At 49.0% G+C, this 23,278-nt stretch overlaps 1 protein-coding gene across 2 annotated transcripts in view; it reads left to right on the forward strand.

Annotated features, from left to right (window-relative positions):
• HIVEP2 (HIVEP zinc finger 2) overlaps positions 1 to 23,278 on the forward strand; it is a 523,606-nt gene that overhangs the window by 222,347 nt on the left and 277,981 nt on the right. For both annotated transcript variants that reach the window (XM_078649003.1, XM_078649004.1), the window contains exon 3: positions 21,998 to 22,116. The gene's annotated coding sequence lies outside the window, so the exon portion shown is untranslated. The remainder of the gene's footprint in view (positions 1 to 21,997; positions 22,117 to 23,278) is intronic.

Genomic DNA, 23,278 nt, shown 5'->3' on the forward strand with positions numbered 1-23,278 from the left:
TCTTTGACATGAGTCTTCATGCTTTGCTGTTTTCTGTGTGATCGCTATTCACCGCTGCAGTGTTTGTAGCGTTGGCGCGCTTCGTCTGCGCTGTGGAGGGTTGCGTCACCACTCCTTGTACCTTCGCTTGGGCATGCCGTCATACGTGCTGATGATGGCGCTCTGGTTGCTGTGAGACTTCGCACCCTCATTCTGGGGCCTTTGTGTGCTGTCCTGTGGCGCTGGTGTGGCGCTGTGCAGCGTCACGCTGGCTGTTTAGTGACCTCGCGTCCCTCTCTCACTGACTGTCCGTGTACGTGGATTTCTGGCACTCCTGGCACGTTCCAGTGCAGTGCTGCGCTGTCCTGTTGCAGTGGTGCCTTGTTGCCACGTGGCGCGCAACTCTGCGCACTTACGCTTCTGCGAGTACTTGGGTACTTGCTGCGCACTCCCTCGAGTCCTGTTTGAGTGCGGCTTCTTTGCTCTCGGGCGCTGTTGTGTACCGTCCGCGGTACTCCTGCGTGCTTCCATCGGTTGTCCTTGAACCTTGCTGCTTGTGGTGGACGGCCTTGAATCCCCACTGCTGAGCCTCGTGATGCTGTTCTCTTCCCGGCGGTTGCGGTGAGCACCTGTGGCCACCAGGCGTCACCACACTTCTCCTCCGCAGTGAGTGTGGGTCGCAGTCTCCGTTCGCGTTGCTGCAGGCTTGCTTTCTACTAAGCTCCTTTTGTTGGTTTGTCCAAGGCTTGATTGCTGCCTCCTCTACTGCAGTATCTGCAAACGGCCATTAGATGGCAGCGCGGGATAGCTTGGTTCGCTGTCTCTGCCCTTGTGTACTCTTCTGGAGCTTTCCTCCTCCAGATGGAGCTGCCAGTGCTGGGCCGTGTGCTGCGTGGGTGCAGGTGGTGCTGTAGTCACTCTGTCCTCACTGGTGTGCTGGGGGCCGGCCTCGAGGATGCCAGGTAAGTCTTCTTTATTTTTTTTTTTTTCAGCAGGCTGCTCGCTCTCTGTCTCTTTTCCGCCTACCGTTGGGGAGGGGGACTCTCGCAGGCTGACAGTCCTGCTTCCTTCTGGGCTCTCTCGCCCCCTCTTCCGCCGGCAGCTTCACAGTTCCCATGCTGCGCGGGTAGGGGCAGGAGCTGCCACCAGGGATTCTACTTGTAGTGGCTGCGGGGCACTGCTCACTATGTAGGTGAGTTCCGTGTCCTGCACTAGCGCCCGGCAGCTCTTCCCACGCTGCCGGTCGCGCTCTGTCTCCTCTGCACTTTCCCTCTCTCCTCCCCCCTGCAGCAGCTTCATCACTCACGCGCTGCCCGGGGCGGGGGGGATTAGTGCAGCCACGGTTTCACGCTGCACACTGCTCCTCTTTCTGCGAGGTTTACTCGCAGCCGTCGGCCTATCCTGCTGCGCGGGTGGGCTCCGCAGTATTTCACAGCGCCCGGCAGCACTCCAAACGCTGCCGGTCGCTCTCTTTACCAGTCTGGGCAGCATCTCTCCCTACAGCGGGTGGGCTCCGCTGTCTGTGCATTTCTTGGCAGCGCTAGCCGGCAGCCGCCATCACTTTTTATCCGGCCACAGCGGGTGGGCTCCACTCGTAATGCACTCCCGCCGCTGCAGCCTCACAGCATACACGCTGCGCGGCGGGGGACAGTGGACGCTGCAGGCAGTCCGCGGGTGGGCTCCGCTGGCCTTGCTTCACTTAGTGTTTATAGTGGGCCGCTATTGAGTTTGGCTCGGCGCCATAACTATGCGGGTGGGCTCCGCTTTGATGTGCCACCATAAGGGGGGGTCGCTTCATGCTTGCGTGGCTCCCCCAGGTATTTCTACGCGCCTGGGCTCACCTTCGGCCCGCGGGCCTCACTTCAGCGGGGTCACCTTGTTGCGGCCGACGCGGGTGGGCTCCGGTCGGTCCGCTCTCTCCCGGGCACTTCTCTTTGCGCCCCTAAGGTGCGGGGTAGGCTCCCGGTCACCTCGGGTCACGCGGCTCACGGGCTCAGTTGCGGCCGGCGCAGGTGGGCTCTGGTCGGTCCGCTGTTTCTCCTGCGCTGGGGGTCCACGTGCGGGGTAGGCTCCCGCTGGGCCTCGCTTCGTCCTCCTGCTGTCGCGACCGATGCGGGTGGGCTCCGCTCGGCGCGCTCATTCCGACCTTCACGGGGGTGCCCTCTATGCGGGCAGCAGTCTCCCCCTCATTTCCTCCATTTTGCGGCCGCTGCACGCCTGGGCACGGCTCTGCCTTGTCGCCAAAGTGGTGTTGGGGCCCTAGGCCCACATGCTAAGATAAATGAGTGACACAGACATCAGTTAGGGGATTGTGACTCTGGCCTCGAGCACGTGCGCTCTGCCACTTTTATTCTCAGCGTCACCTGACACAGTGACATCTGTGGTGGGTGGGTGCACAGTGTAAGGCTACACCAAAAACAACTAGACTGTGTCCTAGCAGGACACTACAGCCTCGAGCGCCCACAGTAGGCCTCAGGTCAGGGACAGGCCGCTGGAGCCGCCTCATGGACTTCCGTGTTCCAACTGTGTCCGCCCCGCCCCCGCCAAGGCGAGATGGCGCTCTGCGGGGAGCAAGTTCACACAGAGTTTATTTTTACCCAGGCTCTGAGAAGGTGCTGCCGAAAGTTTTTATTCCAATGCTCCAGGTTCATTAACAGCTTTGCTTTTGCCTTGTCACAACATTGCGTCTGGTGATTCATTCTATTTTTAATCCGGCCGTGACTTGCCACGCTCTGTACAGCATACGCAGCCAACTCCGAGGCATTCAAGGTGAACCGGGCCAGGAAGTCTGTGAAAGGATGAAAAAAGGGACACAAGGCTAAAGGAGATATCTAGGACATCTTACTGCGTAAATCAACAGGAAGGTTCTGACATTTCCGTTGTGCGACATTAGCAAAACCCAACACGCTAAAAGCAACCTCGCGTCACTGCTGCATTAGCAGAGGGAGTAAAATGATATGCACAAAGGTACAGCCAAAAATATCTAGCATAAGGTGGATGTGAAATGCATCCACCTGCAAATTCTCAGAAAAATTAATGCATACTCGCATGAAATGTTTTGGTGGGCATTACAATATCTAAAGTGTCATTCATCACTTCAGTGTACTGTTTGCTATATGAATTGATATTTCTACAGCATAGCACTCACAAATTATTTCACTTGTTGACTCTTTGTGCTGGTGTTGGTCTGCAGCGGTGGTTTACACAGCGGAGGTTCTCTGCTAGATAGGAATGTTTTTCCCGGACCACATTGGTTTGGGTGGTATTCCGTAAATTGCATTGGCTCTTAGGACCTTCCTGGTTATCATTTTTTTAAATTTTGAGTGTTCTTTGAATTGCTTGTGCCTAGAGGTTTGCGGTGAGGGATTGGGTTTTAGGGCCTCTGACTATCCTGTGTCAACTATGACAGTATCGTAGGGTGGGAGTTGAAGGGTCTTGTGCCCCTCCTACAGCCAAAGGTCGTTGCATGTCAGAATCTTTCTAGTGCAAAGTTTGTGGTTCTTCATCTGTAGTGTATTGTTCCTGATGGAGGTTCTTCTCTTTCTTACTGTTCTAGAAAATCAGTTGATCCATCTATTTGTGTCAGTGAATTTAAGGACCCAGCAGGCTCTGTAGAACTCGGTGGCCACTCCCAGAGTCTTGCATCTTACTTCTAGTGAGAAATGTTCATAAGTGTAAGGAAAAGGAAATCTGTAGTAAAGTCAGTGTTGCAATTTACACAATTAGCAGTGCTTTAAATGGGCCGGTACTCTCCGGTACGGAGTACCGGCACTTTATAATTTTGAGAGGGGGAATACCGGCCCTCCTCAAGAGAAATGCTATACTTTTAATTGGAGAGTACCGGCACTTCTCAAAAACAAGCAGGTACTCTGGTACAGAGTACCTGCACTTCGATTTTTCAATTTAAAGCACTGACAATTAGCCAAACAACTCTCACCACATGCCTAGGGCATTGTTCATTTCTTGAGTCATTGTGGCACCGCAGAGCCTGCTCTGGTATTATGGAAGTTAAATGTTGGGTTAATGTGGCACTGCACTGCTCCGGTGTGTAACACTTTTTAAAAAAACGTTGTCAACTTGACTTTTTATCCTGGCTCCATAGTCTTCAACTGTTTACCAAGCTAAGTCAGCCTGTGCATATATGGAGTTAATCAAGATAGATTTTTTCCAATATAGCACATATTTAGGGAATTTAGGACATGAAGTGACATTGACAATCCACAAGTTCCAGGCTCCCTACATGCTTTGAAGTGGTTGTGTCTAATTGCAGATGACCCTACAATTGACCAACAAATAATCGAGTAACTAAAGAGAAGCGAGGTAAATTTGCCAAAAGCCATGCATCCTGGATAATAGCCATCTACAGCCAAATGCTGGGGAGCAATCAAGACAAGCTTTATATTATTCAACATATTGGTCTTGAAATTGTGTGGATGTTTAGCAGGTCTCATGTCCATCCATCCATTCTGTCTCTTAAAATATGCATGAGCAGCCTTAGGGTTTATGAAGCTACACATGAACATTTTCCAGGCACTGCTTTATTTGGGAAATACGTTCATCTTCAAATTTTACCTGAAGACCATGAATAAATGATAAAGGCGAATCTTAAATCACAGGATTTGCAGAAGACTTAAATTTGCTGCTAATAAAGCCCACCTGACCCTAAACAACATAAAAGTCCTAGTAAGAAGTTGGACAACGTAGTAAACAAATAGCAAACGAGTGTGCATGTAAATGGAAAAAGAGATCTGTTCCTTTATAAAAAAAAATCCACATAAGGCTTGAGGGTGATGACCTACTAACTCATATATTCTGACTCCTATAATCTTACCATTGCTAAATTTTACAACCACTCAAGAATGTTGGTGAGTGCAATTACAGTGAGTTTCCTCAATCGAGATGCAAACCAAGGCTATGTGTGTTACCACAGAAAGGTTTTTTCAAAGTATTTGTTGTTGTTGGAAACACTGTGATCATGAGAGTGCATAGCAACAGTATGCGTTAGTTCACTGTGCCATGGATGAGACTCAACACCTCTCCCTAATTGTACAGTGGCCTGCGGAGAGTAAACTGGTCCGTAGTGAAACCATGAGGTGTCCTGGTATCACTTGGGCAGATGGTTGGTCTGTTTGAAAGCTACTCTGACTAATATTGAATAGGGCACGTCAATCACTAGGGTGTTTCCCCCGCTTCAGATGCATAATTTCCATTTTCTGCAATCTGCTTTGGCTCTTGTGAAGCTTCTGTTGTATTCCAGTTGACCAATGATGGTGATTTTCAGCTCAACATAAATTAAAACCATGTTTTTATGCAAATGCCATTTGGATCTTTGTGAGGTTGACAGACATTCCTTAATTTGCTCAGATAAGTGCTTGTTCACCAGTGGCGGCTCTTTCGTTATTGCTGAGGAACTTCACCCCCCCCCACCTCCCCTCCGCTAACAGCCAGCAAAGGGAAACGTAAACAGTAATTAAACTATTTTATTATCATTTAATTTTTTCTTTACGGCACTTGAGCCAGCCAAGTGTATGGCAGGGCCATGATGACAGTAGGGGGAGTAGGAGTAGTGTGCACTGTATGTGCGCATGTCGATTTGTCTCACTAAGGACAGCCAAACCGACATGCACACTTAGATCTCTTCCTCCCAAGCTGTGCTGCACAGCCGGGTGGAGCAGAGGCACAGGCTCCCAGGAACTGAGCGAGCGTTAAATCAGCCCACTCAGGCCAATCACGATGCTGTTCTCATGCTGGCCGCATCTTGATTGACGTCTAGGAGCCTGTGCAGTGTGCAGCAGCCCGTTGGGAATCGGGAGTCTGGACCTGAGCAGAGGAACACTGAGACGGTGACCAGCAGCGGCAGGTAAGTACGTTATTTTTTTTTTTTTTTTGGGGTATTTATTCCCACCCCTCTCTCATCCCCCCACCCGTCGACCCACCACTTGTCCTAATGGCAGCCACCACTGTTGTTCATTCCCATTCCTGGATACCCCTTTGACGAGGATCAGTTATCTCAGGTACATTTTCTAAATCTTTCACGCTTCCTCTCGTACAAAATGGTATACCCCAGCTTCAACATATTTCTGGGTCCAATGAAAGACTCCCCTATATATGAATATAAATTAGAAGTAGAATGTGGAAGCAGATGCTATCCCTAGCTTTCCCTTTGATAACCTAGGCACTGCACTTGATACACCTGGTCTTTGGCGTCATGAAGGCAGCAGCAGAAACAGGAAGTAAACCGGGTGCTAGGAGTCATATTTACTTGCTGTAGTTTGCATTCCCCTCCCCCTCCGAGCCCATCAGCCTCAAAGAGGAGGTTGTTGATGGGCTTAGAGCGAGGCAGGGAGTCAACCCTTTGTTGTTACCATTTGAAAAGGGTTGTGATGCCACTTCCATGGTTTGTGGCATTTTTGGTTAGTCGACATCAGTGTTTATCTGTTCTACTTGGTCAAAATGTGCATCGTTATGCTTTTACTGCCTGAACTCTGTTGTGACTAATTCCATTTACCTTTTTACAATGTTTTATGTGGGGTGCAGATGTTTATTGGATAGGGCGATGTTTCTGTATAATTTTAATTTAATTGGTCAATTTACATACTCTGTCAGCAGTAGGAGACTCCTTTTTCGCTCTGTTTGACCTGTGGTTGGACTCCTTCTCTGGTGATGCTAAACCTAGCTGGCTCATGCTTCTCCATCAAGAGAATTCATAATTTAATCCTGCTGAGCCCATGACATTGTGTGTCTGAATTAGGGGTGCATTGTTATTGCGCATAACAATATTTAGCAGCGGTCCCTTGAGAACTGCAAATTAACTGCAGGATACCGCTACCACTGGTTTGGCTGGTTGCTCAACGGTTTGATGAATCCCCTTATCTACATATGGTTTGGTATCAGCACTGGGTTTTTGGGCCAACACTTGGAAAATTGAGATGTAGGTTATTTCCCTGGACAGATTTGCTCTCATCTAGGAAGCAGGATCCGCACACGAGTATTGTACACATAAGTCCATAATATGAGTCTGCCGGTAATTGGAGCAGGAGGTACCCGGGCTTGAGATACCAACGCTGGCCTGAATCTCCACCCCAATTGACGGCCATTATGAGTTTTTGGACACAGACTCAGAGAAAACATGCAGGTTTCTGAATTTCAAAATCCATCCTGGATGCAATTTGCTGATCCCTGGCCCTTTTAGTTAAGTTATCTTCCTCCTCCTTGAAGTGGAGGGATGTGAAGCAGTGTGGTGTACCGCGTGCAGCTGTTATTGCAATGTGGTATTCTCCCTGGGGTTATTGCTCCTTTTAACTTGTAATGAGGACCATAGTGTAGAATGTGAGTTAAAGAAAGATTATTCATATCATTTACAGGCCATAGCCCCAATCTCAAAGCAGCCTTCATCAAACATTTACCACATTATAGGAGCGATGGCACTTGTTTGGACAGTGGCGCGGAGAGTCATTAATGGTGAGATGTACCCAAGCGTCACCTTTCCAAACTAAAGTGAGCATGGTTGCAGTGGTTCAGCCTCTGGAAGCAAATTGAAAAGGATGCTCTTCGCTGGCCCATCAGCCCAGCTGGGGATCCCTAATGAGGCTGTTTCGCTCGCAGTGTATGACAAATAAATGATCTGATGCTTGTCGCGTCAGTATCACTGTCACCTGAGTGCAAAACATCTCTCAGTGATGCCCAATTTGCTTTGTTTTATTCCACCCAGGAGAATCTGTTGCCTTGTGTAGGAGAGTAGGGTCTGCTATCCTATGGTCACCCCAAATTTTTGCTTTTTGCTTCACTGGTTTTCGACTACTGAGGCTGTGGGCCTGCTGATCAGACCCCCAGCCTGCTGTTCTCTCACTAAATTAATGACACATGTGCTATAGGCACATACCAATTGGAAATGGACTCCTTGTCAGCCCCTGTAGAATGCACTATAGGTGCACAGGGCACAGGAGCCACTAAGGCCTACCAGGGGCTGCAGCATATCTTTTGCCACCCCTGGCTGGTTCTTAAATTGACACAACTGGCTGATCACTCAGCTGGGGTAAGGTGGTGTACACACCCCTTGCTTAGATATAGTATACCTATGTCTAAAACCTATATCTGGACACATGTAAACCTGTGAGCCACTCCTATAGACAGGCCTCACCAATCCTGGAGGCTGGGTGCTTGGTTTTTATGTGAGATGGAGCTCTAGCATGAGCTGAGCCTGTCTGCAGCCGTCGGGAACAAATCCCTAAGCTGTTTCAGGATAATGCCATACCATATACTATTAAGTGCCTTATAATCCTCGCGGTTATTTAGCAACTCTGGTTTGGCTTTATCAAAACATGTCGTGTAAGGTGTCATACGCTTTGGAATACCATCCCCTCGCCAGTTCTGGCGACGGGGATGGCATTCCACCCCTCTAGAGGGGTAAGACATGTTACTTCACTTTAATGCGGTTGATTTCTCCAAAGGCCTTAAGATCCCCAAAATGGATGCCTCTGCCACAGACAAATGTCTGGACCCCTGGAGCTGACCGAAACCCAGTCAAGGGGGTCCTGGACAAAGGGTTTCCTGTCACAGGAGGGTGTCACCGCCCTCCAGACAGGAGATAGTGTATTGTAGCAGGGAGGTTTGAAAGAAACCAGACACTGCCTGGGGCGCACAAGGCTGCCCCTTGCATAATCCGGCCAAACCGGTTCTGGGGCACTCCAGCCCTCGTGCCAGGGCGGCCTGGATCAAAGGAAGGGGGTGTATCCACCCACTTCCTGGGTCCCACCCATAGGAGGGGACCTAGCAGGTAATCACGCCCACCAGATTCGAATAAGAGTGGGAGCAGTGCCAATGCACATCAGATTTTCTGGAAGAAACATTTTGAAACGATATTCTGGACCCTTCGCCCTCCATCTCAACGTGGAAGCCCGAAGAATCTCCCTTGTGGTCAAGGAGTGACCACCCTGCAGCAGCAGGCACCATCCAGCCCTCGACGTCTACTTAGTTGCAGTTCCCGCCGGAACTCGAGCGACTGAGATCGACGAGATCAAGCCTGCCCAGCTTCTAACAGCCCGATCCACAGTCCCTGCAAAGCTGAGACCCGTGGAGGCGACCGGAAGCGTGGGGCACGCCATCTTGAAGTGACCACGAGACGCTGACCGTGCAGCCCACGAGTGACCCTCGAAGCTGTACACCGGGGTTTGAGAAGCCCCCACCCTGAGCTACTCCTGAGCCGAAGTTCAGCCCTCCACACTCGACGAGTGCTGCGTGGGGCCCTTTGGCACGATTTGGCTCAACGCGTTGGCCCGGTCACTTGCCAGCTGGCTTGTGGTCCCTGTGCCGACGAACTACAAAGAAAGACTCGTGATTCTGGTTGCTCCAGATCCACACCAGCTCCCCTGAAAGGGAGCCCCGACTCTGACCTTCCTGGTCCGAGTGAGACGCCATCTTCCAATCCCGCGTGGATTGCTCTTACCAAGGCTTGTTTGCTCCAAACCGGAAGCCGACTGCACCGACGGTGAGAGCCTGCGTGGGACAGATCGTGACCTGCTCCTGGACGTCGCAGATGCCCCAGAGCCCACGTGACAGCGAAGAGAAGCGCCTCGACGACCACCTGATTGCGCCCGACATTGCCTGGTTCCGTCCTGGTTCCACCCTGGTCACTGCTGAGTGACCCAGACTCTGTCCCCTCTGCTTTCAGGTACTCTACAACTTGAGTCCACCCTTGGACTCCACCGGACACTTCGTCTTCACCCTGCCTGCAGCCCTTTCAGCTTCAAGCACCAAGAGCCTGCGTGTCAAAACCCGACGCCACTTCGACCCTGTGCACCCACTTCCTGTGGGTGAGGTAACTTTGCTCCGCCGGTGTTCCCACACTGGTGCACACCTCTAGGGTCTGTGTGTTAAGTTTTGTTCCTCTAGGTTCAGCGGAAGTGTCCTTAAACTTTAACTATTTGACTTTTACGCACCATTGGTTAACATTGGTGCATGCGTGCGCTTTCCGCACATCTCCCGAATCCCGAGGGCCATTCCCGACTTCAGCATTGCTTGTCCTGACTGCTCCCAGCGATTCCCTAGGCCCTAGGCCTAACCACTGTTCGAGTGGCCTCTCTTATACCACTTGTTTAGTATATGGTTCGAGTGGCCCCTGCCCTCATCCATAATTGTGCAACTTTGTATGTTTAAACAGTGCTTTTGATTTAACGCTTGTGCCCCTTTATTCATAAAGAATACTGGGGATTGTTTTTAGTAATAAACACATATATTTTTATAATATATACTTGTGTGGTGTCCTTTCATTTGGTATTACAGGATTGTATGTGGTAAAACAGCTCGCTTAACACGACCTCTTAAGTTAAGCCTTTAGGCTGCTTAGTCCATGCTACCACTAGGATAGCTTGTCTAATAAGGTTGACTTACAACCAGACACCATAAGGGGATTGTTTGGTCAGGTAGTAGGTGGTTCCAGAATTGGAAACATCCCCTACCAGGCCAACTTCTCACGTTGGTGAGCAGCGGTGCGGATTTGAGCTTGCTGTTGTTTTACCATTGCAATCTTTATATCAAATTGAAAGATCACATCAAGTACCTCTAGGTACATATAAAATCAAAAGCTTAGCATATTAAGTTCTACTGAACTTAGTAGTTGTAGGTTGAAGGGAGTAGCACACCCCTGACTACAACTCACTAGCAAGGTCCAGTAGGAAAACACTTAGTGTAGGTAAGTGCACCACTTACACCTCACTAGTAACCATGTCCGACACAGGAAAGGCCTCAGGGTCTAGTCCTGTGACAGTTGACCCTACCCAGGCAACTTCTGGATATGACAAACTAACCCGCAGAGACTTGATTGTCTTGTGCAAAGCAAGAGGGTTAAAAAGGGGCAGAAGCCCCACCTGCCTGACCCTGATAGAACTCCTAGAACAGGATGACTTAGAGAGGGCAAAAGCAGCTTCCCTAGATACAGGAACTGGAGGGAACCCCCCTGCAGTTGATCCCCCTGAAGAGGAGGATGATGATGACTTGGATGAGGACTCAGATGCTGGGGACTTAGAAGTACAGGATCAGGGTAGCCAGGTTCCAGTTGGTAGGCTTAGCCAGGCCAACTTGGACCTACTGGGAAATGGAGAGGGCCAGCACCTCCCCAGATCCCAACAAATGATTCTCCCAGGCAACAGAAGAGTGAGATCTCCCTCAGGAGACTCTCATCTTTCTAGTGCCTCCAGAGAATCACAGAGAGGCATGAGTGCTTCTCAAAAGTTAGAGCATAGGGCCAGAATGAGGGCTGTCAAACTCCAGATAGAGAGGGAGGAGGTAGCCTTGGCTCAAGCTAGACTTGCCTTGGCAAGAGAGCAGAAATTAAGTGGCTTAGATGTCACTGGTGGCAGCAATTTTCCAAGAGAAAAAGACAGGGCCTATGACAATAGAAACCTGACCAAGATTGTGCCCCCCTTCAAAGAAGGGGATGACATCCACAAATGGATGACTGCTCTCGAGAGAGCCTGCATGGTACAGCAGGTTCCTGAGAACCAGTGGGCTGCAATTTTGTGGTACTCCTTTTCTGAGAAAGGGAGAGACAGGCTCCTCACAGTTAGACCTGAGGATGCCAAAAACTACTCTGTTTTGAAGAGTGCTCTCATTGAAGGGTATGGCCTAACCACTGAGCAATACAGGTTGTTGTTCAGAGACACCCAGAAAGCACAGACTCAAGACTGGACTGATTTTGTGGAGTGTGCCACTAAGGCTTTGGAGGGTTGGTTACAGGGAAGTAAAGTTTCAGACTATACAGGATTGTACAATCTTATGATGAGAGAACAGATCCTTAATAACTGTACAAACCAGCTGTTGCATCAATACCTTATTGACTCTGATCTGACCTCTCCCCAAGAATTGGGAAAGAAGGCAGACAAATGGGTCAGAACAAGGATTAAGCAGAAACCCCAGAACCAAGGTGGTGACCAGAAGAAAACAGACCAGAAGGGTGGTAATCAGAATCAGAAAGATAAAGAAAAAGACCAGAAGTCTTCAGGCCCCCAAACTAATAGTAAGGAGGGTGGTTCCCAAAATGGTAACAAGAAGAAGAAGAACAAAGGTCCAAAGACACCTTGGTGTAATACCTGCAAATCAGTTTCACACTGGGGCAGTGAGTGCACCAAGGCAAATCCAGTTCCCACCACTACAGCTCCTAAAGCAACTGCAACCCCAAGTACAGTAAGCAGTGGTGGAACACAGTCCAAGGGTGTAGCTGGGTTGACCCTGGGTATTGAAGTAGGATCTGGCCTAGTCAGAGTCCCTACACAGGCAGTTCTCCTGTATGATGTGGACATTGAGTTGCCCACTGCAGTAAGCCCCACTAACCTGGGCAAATACAGGCAGACTCCCTTAATAAATGAGAAACTGGCTCAAGCCTACAGGGACACATGTGCTAGTGTCACCATGGTGACCCCTGGCTTTGTGGACCCTGGACAGATTGTACTAGGAGAGAGCTACCTAGTAACCAATGCAAGCAACTCCACTACCTCCCATAGTGTGGCAGTTGTGAACTTCTCCTGGGGAGGGGTTGATGGCCTAAAGAAAGTTGTGGTGAGTGCAGACCTACCAGTAGACTGTCTGTTAGGCAATGACCTTGAAAGCTCAGCATGGTCAGAAGTGGAGTACAGGACTCATGCAGAAATGCTAGGGATTTCAGAGCATGTCCTTGCCATGACAAGGGCTCAGGCTAAGAAGTGCCTTCCTGAACCAGTGGTGGATCTTGAGACAATAGACCAGCCACAACCCAAGAGAAGGAGCAAGAGAGGAAAGGCCTCGCCTTCCACCTTGCCCCAGGTTGAGGATCAGGTTTCAGAGGAAACTGATTCTGCAGTCCAAGAGGAGACTGTCTCTGAGGAGCTTGAACCTGACCAGGTTGAGTTTCTGGGGACAGGGGGACCCTCAAGGGCAGACCTGAGGCAGGCTCAGTTAGATTGCCCTTCCCTTGAACCCCTCAGACAGCAGGCTGCTGCTGAGGCTGCTGGGGATGCCCAAGGTACCCATACTGTGTATTGGGATGAGGGACTCCTTTACTCAGAGGCTAGAGCCCCCAAGCCTGGCATGACCAGGAGGTTGGTGATACCTCTGCAGTTTAGGGGATTCCTCCTTACCTTGGCCCATGATATTCCCCTTGCAGGACACTTAGGCCAGAACAAGACGTGGGACAGGCTTGTTCCACACTTTCACTGGCCTCACATGTCAGAGGATGTCAAGGAGTTTTGTCGCTCCTGTGTCACTTGCCAAGCCAGTGGTAAGTCAGGTGGCACAACAAAGGCCCCCCTAATACCACTACCTGTGGTGGGGGTCCCCTTTGAGAGAGTTGGAATTGATATTGTGGGTCCAATGGACCCCCAAACAGCATCTGGGAACAGATTCATACTGGTGGTAGTGGATCATGCCACCAGGTACCCAGAGGCTATTCCCCTAAGGACCACCACAGCACCTGTGGTGGCAAAAGCCCTCATTGCAGTTTTCTCAAGAGTGGGCTTTCCTAAGGAGGTACTATCAGATAGAGGGACAAATTTTATGTCCAGCTATCTAAAAGCAATGTGGAAGGAATGTGGAGTAAACTACAAGTTTACCACCCCATATCATCCACAATGCAATGGGCTTGTGGAGAGATTTAACAAGACCCTTAAAGGCATGATAAAAGGATTACCAGAGAAGCTCAGGCGGAAATGGGACATTCTTTTACCCTGCCTGCTCTTTGCTTACAGAGAGGTCCCACAGAAGGGGGTTGGCTACAGCCCTTTTGAACTTTTGTTTGGCCACCCTGTGAGAGGTCCATTGTGTTTGGTGAAGGAAGGATGGGAGTTACCTCTCAAAAAGCCCAAACTAGACATAGTGGACTATGTACTTGGTCTCCGCTCCAGGATGGCTGAGTACATGGAAAGAGCATCCAAAAACCTGGAGGCCAGCCAAGAATTGCAGAAAGCTTGGCATGACCAAAAGGCTGTGCTGGTAGAGTTCCAACCAGGACAGAAGGTATGGGTACTGGAGCCAGTGGCTCCAGCAGCACTCCAAGACAAATGGAGTGGACCCTATCCTATTATTGAGAAGAAAGGGGAAGTCACCTACTTGGTAGACTTTGGAACACCCAGGAGCCCCCACAGGGTAATCCATGTGAATCGCTTGAAAGCATTTGTAGACAGGGAGGACATGAGCTTGCTCATGGCCACAGATGGGGAACAGGAGGAAGAGAGTGACCCTCTCCCAGACCTGCTTTCCCAGAACCCTGATGATGGTTCAGTTGATGGAGTAGCCTTGGCAGGCAGCCTCACTGACCAGCAACAGAGGGACTGCAGACAAGTTTTGCAGGCTCACAGGCAAATGTTTTCACTCACACCCAGCCAAACTGACTGGTGTACCCATGTTGTGGACACTGGTGACAGTCTGCCTGTCAAGAATAAGATCTACAGGCAACCTGATCATGTCAGGGATTGCATCAAGGCTGAGGTGCAAAAGATGTTGGAGCTTGGAGTGATTGAGCCATCAGAGAGCCCATGGGCCAGCCCAGTAGTCCTGGTGCCAAAACCTCATACCCAAGATGGTAAGAGAGAAATGAGGTTTTGCGTGGATTACAGGGGTCTCAATGCTGTCACTAGGACAGATGCTCACCCCATTCCAAGAGCAGATGAGCTCATTGACAGATTGGCTTCTGCCAAGTTTCTGAGCACCTTTGATCTGACAGCTGGCTACTGGCAAATCAGACTAGCTGAGGAGTCAAAAGCCAAAACAGCATTCTCTACCCCTAGTGGACATTATCAGTTTGTGGTAATGCCCTTTGGTTTGAAGAATGCACCTGCCACTTTCCAAAGGTTGGTGAACCAAGTCCTTACTGGGTTGGATGACTTTTGTGCGGCTTATCTGGATGATATTGCTGTCTTTAGCTCCACCTGGGAGGATCACCTGATCCACCTGAAGAAAGTTTTGGAGGCCCTGCAAAAGGCAGGCCTAACTATCAAGGCCACAAAGTGCCAGATAGGGCAGAGTAAGGTTGTATACCTGGGCCACCTAGTAGGTGGAGGCCAGGTTCAGCCACTGGAAAGCAAAATCCAGGCCATACAGGACTGGGCTCCTCCAGTTACCCAGACACAAGTCAGAGCCTTCTTGGGCCTGACTGGGTATTACAGAAAGTTTGTGAAAAACTATGGGTCTATAGTGACACCATTAAATGACTTGACATCCAAGAAGATGCCAAAAAAGGTTCAGTGGACAGTTAGCTGTCAAAAGGCATTTGAAGACCTGAAGAAGGCCATGTGCTCTGCACCTATCCTAAAGAGTCCTGACTACTCCAAACAGTTCATTGTTCAGACAGATGCTTCTGAGTTGGGGGTGGGAGCTGTACTCTCACAACTTAATCAAGATGGTCAAGACCAGCCAATTGCTTTCATTAGCAGGAGGCTAACCCCAAGAGAAAAACGTTGGTCAGCCATTGAGAGGGAGGCCTTTGCTGTGGTTTGGGCATTAAAGAAGTTGAGGTCCTACTTGTTTGGAACTCACTTCCTGGTGCAAACAGACCATAAGCCCCTCTTATGGCTTAATCAGATGAAGGGTGAAAATCCCAAACTGCTCAGGTGGTCCATTTCCCTACAGGGGATGGACTTTACAGTGGAGCACCGCCCAGGGACTGACCATGGTAATGCAGATGGTCTCTCCAGGTACTTCCACTTAGAACATGAAGACTTATCTGGTCAAGGTTAGTTTAATGTCCCTGCGTTTGGGGGGGGGTTGTGTAGGAGAGTAGGGTCTGCTATCCTATGGTCACCCCAAATTTTTGCTTTTTGCTTCACTGGTTTTCGACTACTGAGGCTGTGGGCCTGCTGATCAGACCCCCAGCCTGCTGTTCTCTCACTAAATTAATGACACATGTGCTATAGGCACATACCAATTGGAAATGGACTCCTTGTCAGCCCCTGTAGAATGCACTATAGGTGCACAGGGCACAGGAGCCACTAAGGCCTACCAGGGGCTGCAGCATATCTTTTGCCACCCCTGGCTGGTTCTTAAATTGACACAACTGGCTGATCACTCAGCTGGGGTAAGGTGGTGTACACACCCCTTGCTTAGATATAGTATACCTATGTCTAAAACCTATATCTGGACACATGTAAACCTGTGAGCCACTCCTATAGACAGGCCTCACCAATCCTGGAGGCTGGGTGCTTGGTTTTTATGTGAGATGGAGCTCTAGCATGAGCTGAGCCTGTCTGCAGCCGTCGGGAACAAATCCCTAAGCTGTTTCAGGATAATGCCATACCATATACTATTAAGTGCCTTATAATCCTCGCGGTTATTTAGCAACTCTGGTTTGGCTTTATCAAAACATGTCGTGTAAGGTGTCATACGCTTTGGAATACCATCCCCTCGCCAGTTCTGGCGACGGGGATGGCATTCCACCCCTCTAGAGGGGTAAGACATGTTACTTCACTTTAATGCGGTTGATTTCTCCAAAGGCCTTAAGATCCCCAAAATGGATGCCTCTGCCACAGACAAATGTCTGGACCCCTGGAGCTGACCGAAACCCAGTCAAGGGGGTCCTGGACAAAGGGTTTCCTGTCACAGGAGGGTGTCACCGCCCTCCAGACAGGAGATAGTGTATTGTAGCAGGGAGGTTTGAAAGAAACCAGACACTGCCTGGGGCGCACAAGGCTGCCCCTTGCATAATCCGGCCAAACCGGTTCTGGGGCACTCCAGCCCTCGTGCCAGGGCGGCCTGGATCAAAGGAAGGGGGTGTATCCACCCACTTCCTGGGTCCCACCCATAGGAGGGGACCTAGCAGGTAATCACGCCCACCAGATTCGAATAAGAGTGGGAGCAGTGCCAATGCACATCAGATTTTCTGGAAGAAACATTTTGAAACGATATTCTGGACCCTTCGCCCTCCATCTCAACGTGGAAGCCCGAAGAATCTCCCTTGTGGTCAAGGAGTGACCACCCTGCAGCAGCAGGCACCATCCAGCCCTCGACGTCTACTTAGTTGCAGTTCCCGCCGGAACTCGAGCGACTGAGATCGACGAGATCAAGCCTGCCCAGCTTCTAACAGCCCGATCCACAGTCCCTGCAAAGCTGAGACCCGTGGAGGCGACCGGAAGCGTGGGGCACGCCATCTTGAAGTGACCACGAGACGCTGACCGTGCAGCCCACGAGTGACCCTCGAAGCTGTACACCGGGGTTTGAGAAGCCCCCACCCTGAGCTACTCCTGAGCCGAAGTTCAGCCCTCCACACTCGACGAGTGCTGCGTGGGGCCCTTTGGCACGATTTGGCTCAACGCGTTGGCCCGGTCACTTGCCAGCTGGCTTGTGGTCCCTGTGCCGACGAACTACAAAGAAAGACTCGTGATTCTGGTTGCTCCAGATCCACACCAGCTCCCCTGAAAGGGAGCCCCGACTCTGACCTTCCTGGTCCGAGTGAGACGCCATCTTCCAATCCCGCGTGGATTGCTCTTACCAAGGCTTGTTTGCTCCAAACCGGAAGCCGACTGCACCGACGGTGAGAGCCTGCGTGGGACAGATCGTGACCTGCTCCTGGACGTCGCAGATGCCCCAGAGCCCACGTGACAGCGAAGAGAAGCGCCTCGACGACCACCTGATTGCGCCCGACATTGCCTGGTTCCGTCCTGGTTCCACCCTGGTCACTGCTGAGTGACCCAGACTCTGTCCCCTCTGCTTTCAGGTACTCTACAACTTGAGTCCACCCTTGGACTCCACCGGACACTTCGTCTTCACCCTGCCTGCAGCCCTTTCAGCTTCAAGCACCAAGAGCCTGCGTGTCAAAACCCGACGCCACTTCGACCCTGTGCACCCACTTCCTGTGGGTGAGGTAACTTTGCTCCGCCGGTGTTCCCACACTGGTGCACACCTCTAGGGTCTGTGTGTTAAGTTTTGTTCCTCTAGGTTCAGCGGAAGTGTCCTTAAACTTTAACTATTTGACTTTTACGCACCATTGGTTAACATTGGTGCATGCGTGCGCTTTCCGCACATCTCCCGAATCCCGAGGGCCATTCCCGACTTCAGCATTGCTTGTCCTGACTGCTCCCAGCGATTCCCTAGGCCCTAGGCCTAACCACTGTTCGAGTGGCCTCTCTTATACCACTTGTTTAGTATATGGTTCGAGTGGCCCCTGCCCTCATCCATAATTGTGCAACTTTGTATGTTTAAACAGTGCTTTTGATTTAACGCTTGTGCCCCTTTATTCATAAAGAATACTGGGGATTGTTTTTAGTAATAAACACATATATTTTTATAATATATACTTGTGTGGTGTCCTTTCATTTGGTATTACAGGATTGTATGTGGTAAAACAGCTCGCTTAACACGACCTCTTAAGTTAAGCCTTTAGGCTGCTTAGTCCATGCTACCACTAGGATAGCTTGTCTAATAAGGTTGACTTACAACCAGACACCATAAGGGGATTGTTTGGTCAGGTAGTAGGTGGTTCCAGAATTGGAAACATCCCCTACCAGGCCAACTTCTCACACCTTATTCCAAGTAGCCAATTAATACGGAAAGTCAACACAGCCTGGTCAGTGCATGCGCACTGTGATCACTACTGCTGGGTTTTAGTAAGAGTCCTTGGGGCAGCCTGCAGACGAGGGAATGTGTCGTTATACTGACTGTGGGTGTGAGTTGCCTTTTGAGTACACGGTAACGCAATCATGAAGAGCCAGTATCACATGGTAAGCACACAGTAAGATGGATACCCCTACAGAGAACAGGCTTATAGCTCATTGTGGGGAGGCTCTGCACAGAAGATGTTCATTAGGGGCTTTACACCTCCCAGCGACGTCCTCTGATATTTGTTTTTGCGGTTGAGACGGAGGGTCTGCCTGGGCAGTGCTTGGCTATGAGGCCCGCTCCCTCTCATTCCACCACCCCACCCACCTCCATGGTTGACCAGATCATGCCCATTCAAGGACCCGTCCCTCTTTTCACTTAGTAAAGTCATTTCAGAGTGTCATTCCCAGTGCTTAATTTAAGCCGGTGGTTGCAGGTGGCACCCACTTGCACTAAGTTTTGGGAATCAGCGCTTATTTTTTCTAATAAGACATTGAGCCAGATCAAGAGAGAGTGAAACCACAAAGTGGGAAGAAGAAGTAAGAGAAAGACGGAAAAAGCAGTGACGAAGGGAGAAACGAGGGAAGGAAAAGAACCCAGAAGAGTGAGATAAAAGGGCAAGGATTGTATGATGGTGGATAGTAGAGGTATGATATTGACCTCCAGGCTACGCAGCCGTGATATTCGGCAACCCCGAAATTGGGCAGCAATGGCAGCGGGCTTCGGAGAAAGTTGTGGACACAAATTAATCCCTGGTCGTCCCCCTAAAATTACAAGTCTGGTGGAAGTTAGCCTTGCCTGTAGTTTTGGATCCATCCCATTAAAAGAAATCAAGAAAAACAGTTGATTCCGGTATTATTGGGTTTTTAAAATATAAACAGAAAGCACATTACCTTTAACTATCAGTAATTGGGTCGGTTACATCACATCGGTTGCAAGCAGATCACAAGAGTTGTACTCAGTAAGATGGGCAATGTGTCTACATGGAAAGACAATGAAGCCTTTGGCACCCCAACTTTTCAAACATGTTTTGGCTAAAGTCAGAGAGGGGTCCCTTGGAGTTTTCTGATTTCCACTGTCAAATGTATATTATTTTGATTCTAAACCACTGAACATGGATTCGGAACTGCCCCATAATCCATATCCATAGCACTTGAGCTTCACTTCGAAAGCCCAAAACTCGAAGGTAGTCAGCAGCAATTGCCTACTCAGAGTTGTGAAGGAAAAATCTGCTGGTCCTTGCAGAGATTTGTGAATGTGTGCATGAGCCAACATGTGTCTTTCCGGTCTTTCCGGTGAACACTTATTTATAAATGCCACTTGTATGGCTGAATTCCCTCATCGGTTTTGCCAATACTTAAAAACTGGGAGCTCCTGCTTGGAAAGGCAAAGTTTAGCCATCAATTTTAATCTCGGTAGCATTAAATTAAAAATAAGTTGACCAGATTGCTCTGTTCTCCAAGACTGCTACCAGATTTTAAATGTACATGGGTGGCATTAGTTGACAGCGGTTTGAGCTATATGTGGGTGCTTTTGATAGGACAATCCAAGTAGCCAAAGTATAGTTGATCTCATTGCCCAAAGTACTTGAGAAATGAGTCAGTTAATGAATGTGACCCAGACCGGGCCAACTGTATGTCTTCCGCCAAATGAAGTCACCCAGGTCCTGATCACGAGTCGCAAGTTACATTCTGATATATACAGTAATTCTTATTATTGCACATATCAGAGGTCTGAGAATCAACATTGTTACCGCATCTTCAGAAATTTTACCCCAGTAAATTTTGGAAGGTCAAACTTGCCAAAAATTCAAAAACCCAGTTTATGCCCATACATGCTGAATTCGGTTTGATACGCACCAAATTAAGCATGTTATGCCCCTTTTATCATGTGAAAACTCAAAATCGGAGGTATATCCCGCTTTTTGGTAAATATCTAGTCCGGCAGTGTCAGTGCTTCCCCGTGTGGTAAATACCTCACCACCATCTGGCCCACTCCTAATACTCCTTAGACTCAAGTCTTCTCATCAGCATTCAAAGCAGTGGGACAATATTTTCGCACATCTTGTGCATGAGATCCCAGAGGTGTCACTGGGGAGAGGATCATCGTACCCGCAGTAAGGCTTCTTGAAGCAGATGTCTGCCCTGTGATGAAAAATGTAATATGTAAGGCATTTTCTTCTCTGCTAAGGCAGGCGGACTGAGATCCAACTTCCATCAAGATAAACCAGGGTTATGCTAGCAGAGACAGCTGCCATTTGCAAATCGTTACCCGCCATTCTGAAATATGATTACACTTCCCTAACACTTTTTTACTTGTTTTTTATGTACAGTAATATTTAGCATTCGTGACCTAGACCTGGACTCTCGCTAAGCAGCCCAGATGTTTCAGTTCACATGTAATCAGATGATTTTCATACTGTGATGCTAATCGCACGTTTTGCTTTCAAGGATCCAATTTTCAGTTCTCTGAAAAGTTGGACATTATGTATAGAAAATAACCCGCCTAACAATTCAGCTATGATGATTCCCTGACACAGCCCTCTCACACTATCTCCAGATGGATTTCCTGAAAAACCTTGTTCCAGCATTACGTAGCCCATAGGTTTGATGCCAAAACATATGCTTCCAACATTTTTTTATGTCTTGAAATCTTCAAAGAAGCCTGTGTTTGCAGGTGACCATTGGAAATTATTAATACTACTGGCATGCTTTTATTGATGATTAGATACCATCTATAAGGAGATTTGTCCAGCACCGGCGGTTGCCAAAATAAAATGGTGGAGTAGCACGGGAGCGAATAATGAAAAAAGAAAACACACTTGCCTGCTTCTCCCGCTGTCGCTCCATCTGCGGGTTGCCTTGGTGCTCCTCTTCCAGAAGATCTGGGCCAGGGCAGGCTCCCACACTCCCCACCCTATCCAGATGCTGCTCACATCCTGTGACAGCAGCGCATGGATTGGTTTGATTGGCCTAGCTAGGCTCTCACTGAGGGAACGAGAGCCTGTGCATGGAGAAATTCTTCGTGGTCATGTCTGTTTGGCTGGCCTAAGGTGGCCGGTGAAACAGACATGCACTTACAAGTGCCCTCCACTCCTCCTCACAGTCCCTAACTAGTGTCGAGAGGATTGCCTAGCCCCGCCCTACACTCGGCAGCCAGTGAAAAATTAAAATAACATTTTTTTTATTGTCGTTTTATTTTTAATTCTTAGTGGGGCGATGGGTCTCTGCCATTGTGGAGGAGCCGCCTTGGCATTTGTGTTTTGTTACTCAATTATCCTGTGCCTGTAACAATGCCTTTCAAGAGCCAAATGCTTCATCTGATTAAGTAACCATCGGTGGCCCTTAATCCAACCATCACTGTATCTAATATTCAATTTTAATGCCTGCTTGCAGTCACAATGAACAGGCAGTCATTCTCATCGGTCGATCTCTAACACATTTCCTCTTGGCTTCCAAAATAGGTGGATGCACTTTTTCCGGTCGTGAAGAGGCCGAAAACAGCCATATTAAGCAGGAAATCAGGGCTCGTGACCCCAGCTGAACAGCGTTCATCCAACAAAATGCAAGGAACAGGGACCTGGTAAGTGAACAAATGCAAATAGCGACTCCCTCCTACTGCTGTGTGTTGGCTCACTGAATTCTCCCTCCCTAGGCAGTGGTTGGTCTATAAGCTGTGCAGCGTGACGTCAAAGGACATTCAGAACCTGATTCAATTTCTTTTGTGGGGTTGGATTTCACCTGTTATGAAAATAACTCATCTGTATGTCAGGATGGGCCTTATACTCATATAACAGTTTCTTGGTGCTTGTTGTGAGTGCTCATATGGACATTAACACGAGTCCCATTTCCTGCATGCCCCCTTGCTATTTATAGGGATCTAGTTATTTGTTTATTTATCTACTTAAGAGTTTAGAGTATTGTTTCTTCTTTTGGTTACTACAGAGAATTACAAGCAGGTTGAAGTGCTTTACCCCCAAGAACTGTACTTGAAGCCAAAGAGTGGCAGATTTTTGCATCTTTGTCTATGTTGCAAGATGTAGTTACGATGAACTTCAAACTATTTGTTCGAGTAAAATTGACATTTGGAGAATCAATTGCACAGTAATATATAATAATGTTATATATTCTAATATATAATAATGTTAGAACAGCAGGGAAGCATAGTGTCTGTCTTGCATTCTGCCATGGTTGTCAAGTCACCAAAATGCCTGTGACATCGCTAGCGTGACCACTTTTCCAAATCTTAGATCCTGACCAGACTCTTATTTGTTGCTCAAGGGCTAGACAACGCACAAAGAATGGAAACCGCAGAAAGTACACGGGCTGGTAGAATCGTTTCTCTTTCTGCTGCTGTCTTCATGACCGCTGAGTCCAGGGGTTGCAAGGGCAGTGCCCGGGGTGCCCAAGGGCAGGCCTTTGACAGCAGATGCATTACCTCCTTCTCCCCCTCACTTAGACTCATCACGTAGCTAGACAGTCCAGCCTCCCAGACACACCAATCCGAAGAAAATTAACAGTATAAGCCCCTCCCTTTTCGAACATATCCTGTTTTCATTGTGTCTTCTTGACATACTCGCAGAAATGCTGTCAGTTGCGGAGCACTCTTTGCGGTGCTATGTCTTAACTTACAAAGACGATGCTGCACTGCGGGGCGAAGCGGTCTCTCTTGGGTGCTGATCCTGATCACTGTGTCAAAGTTTGGCAGCAGCTGATTGACAATTGTGGCCCGTCAAGATGTCATT

The sequence above is a fragment of the Lissotriton helveticus genome, chromosome 6 (genome assembly GCF_964261635.1).
Source record: "Lissotriton helveticus chromosome 6, aLisHel1.1, whole genome shotgun sequence".
Lineage (NCBI taxonomy): Eukaryota > Metazoa > Chordata > Amphibia > Caudata > Salamandridae > Lissotriton > Lissotriton helveticus.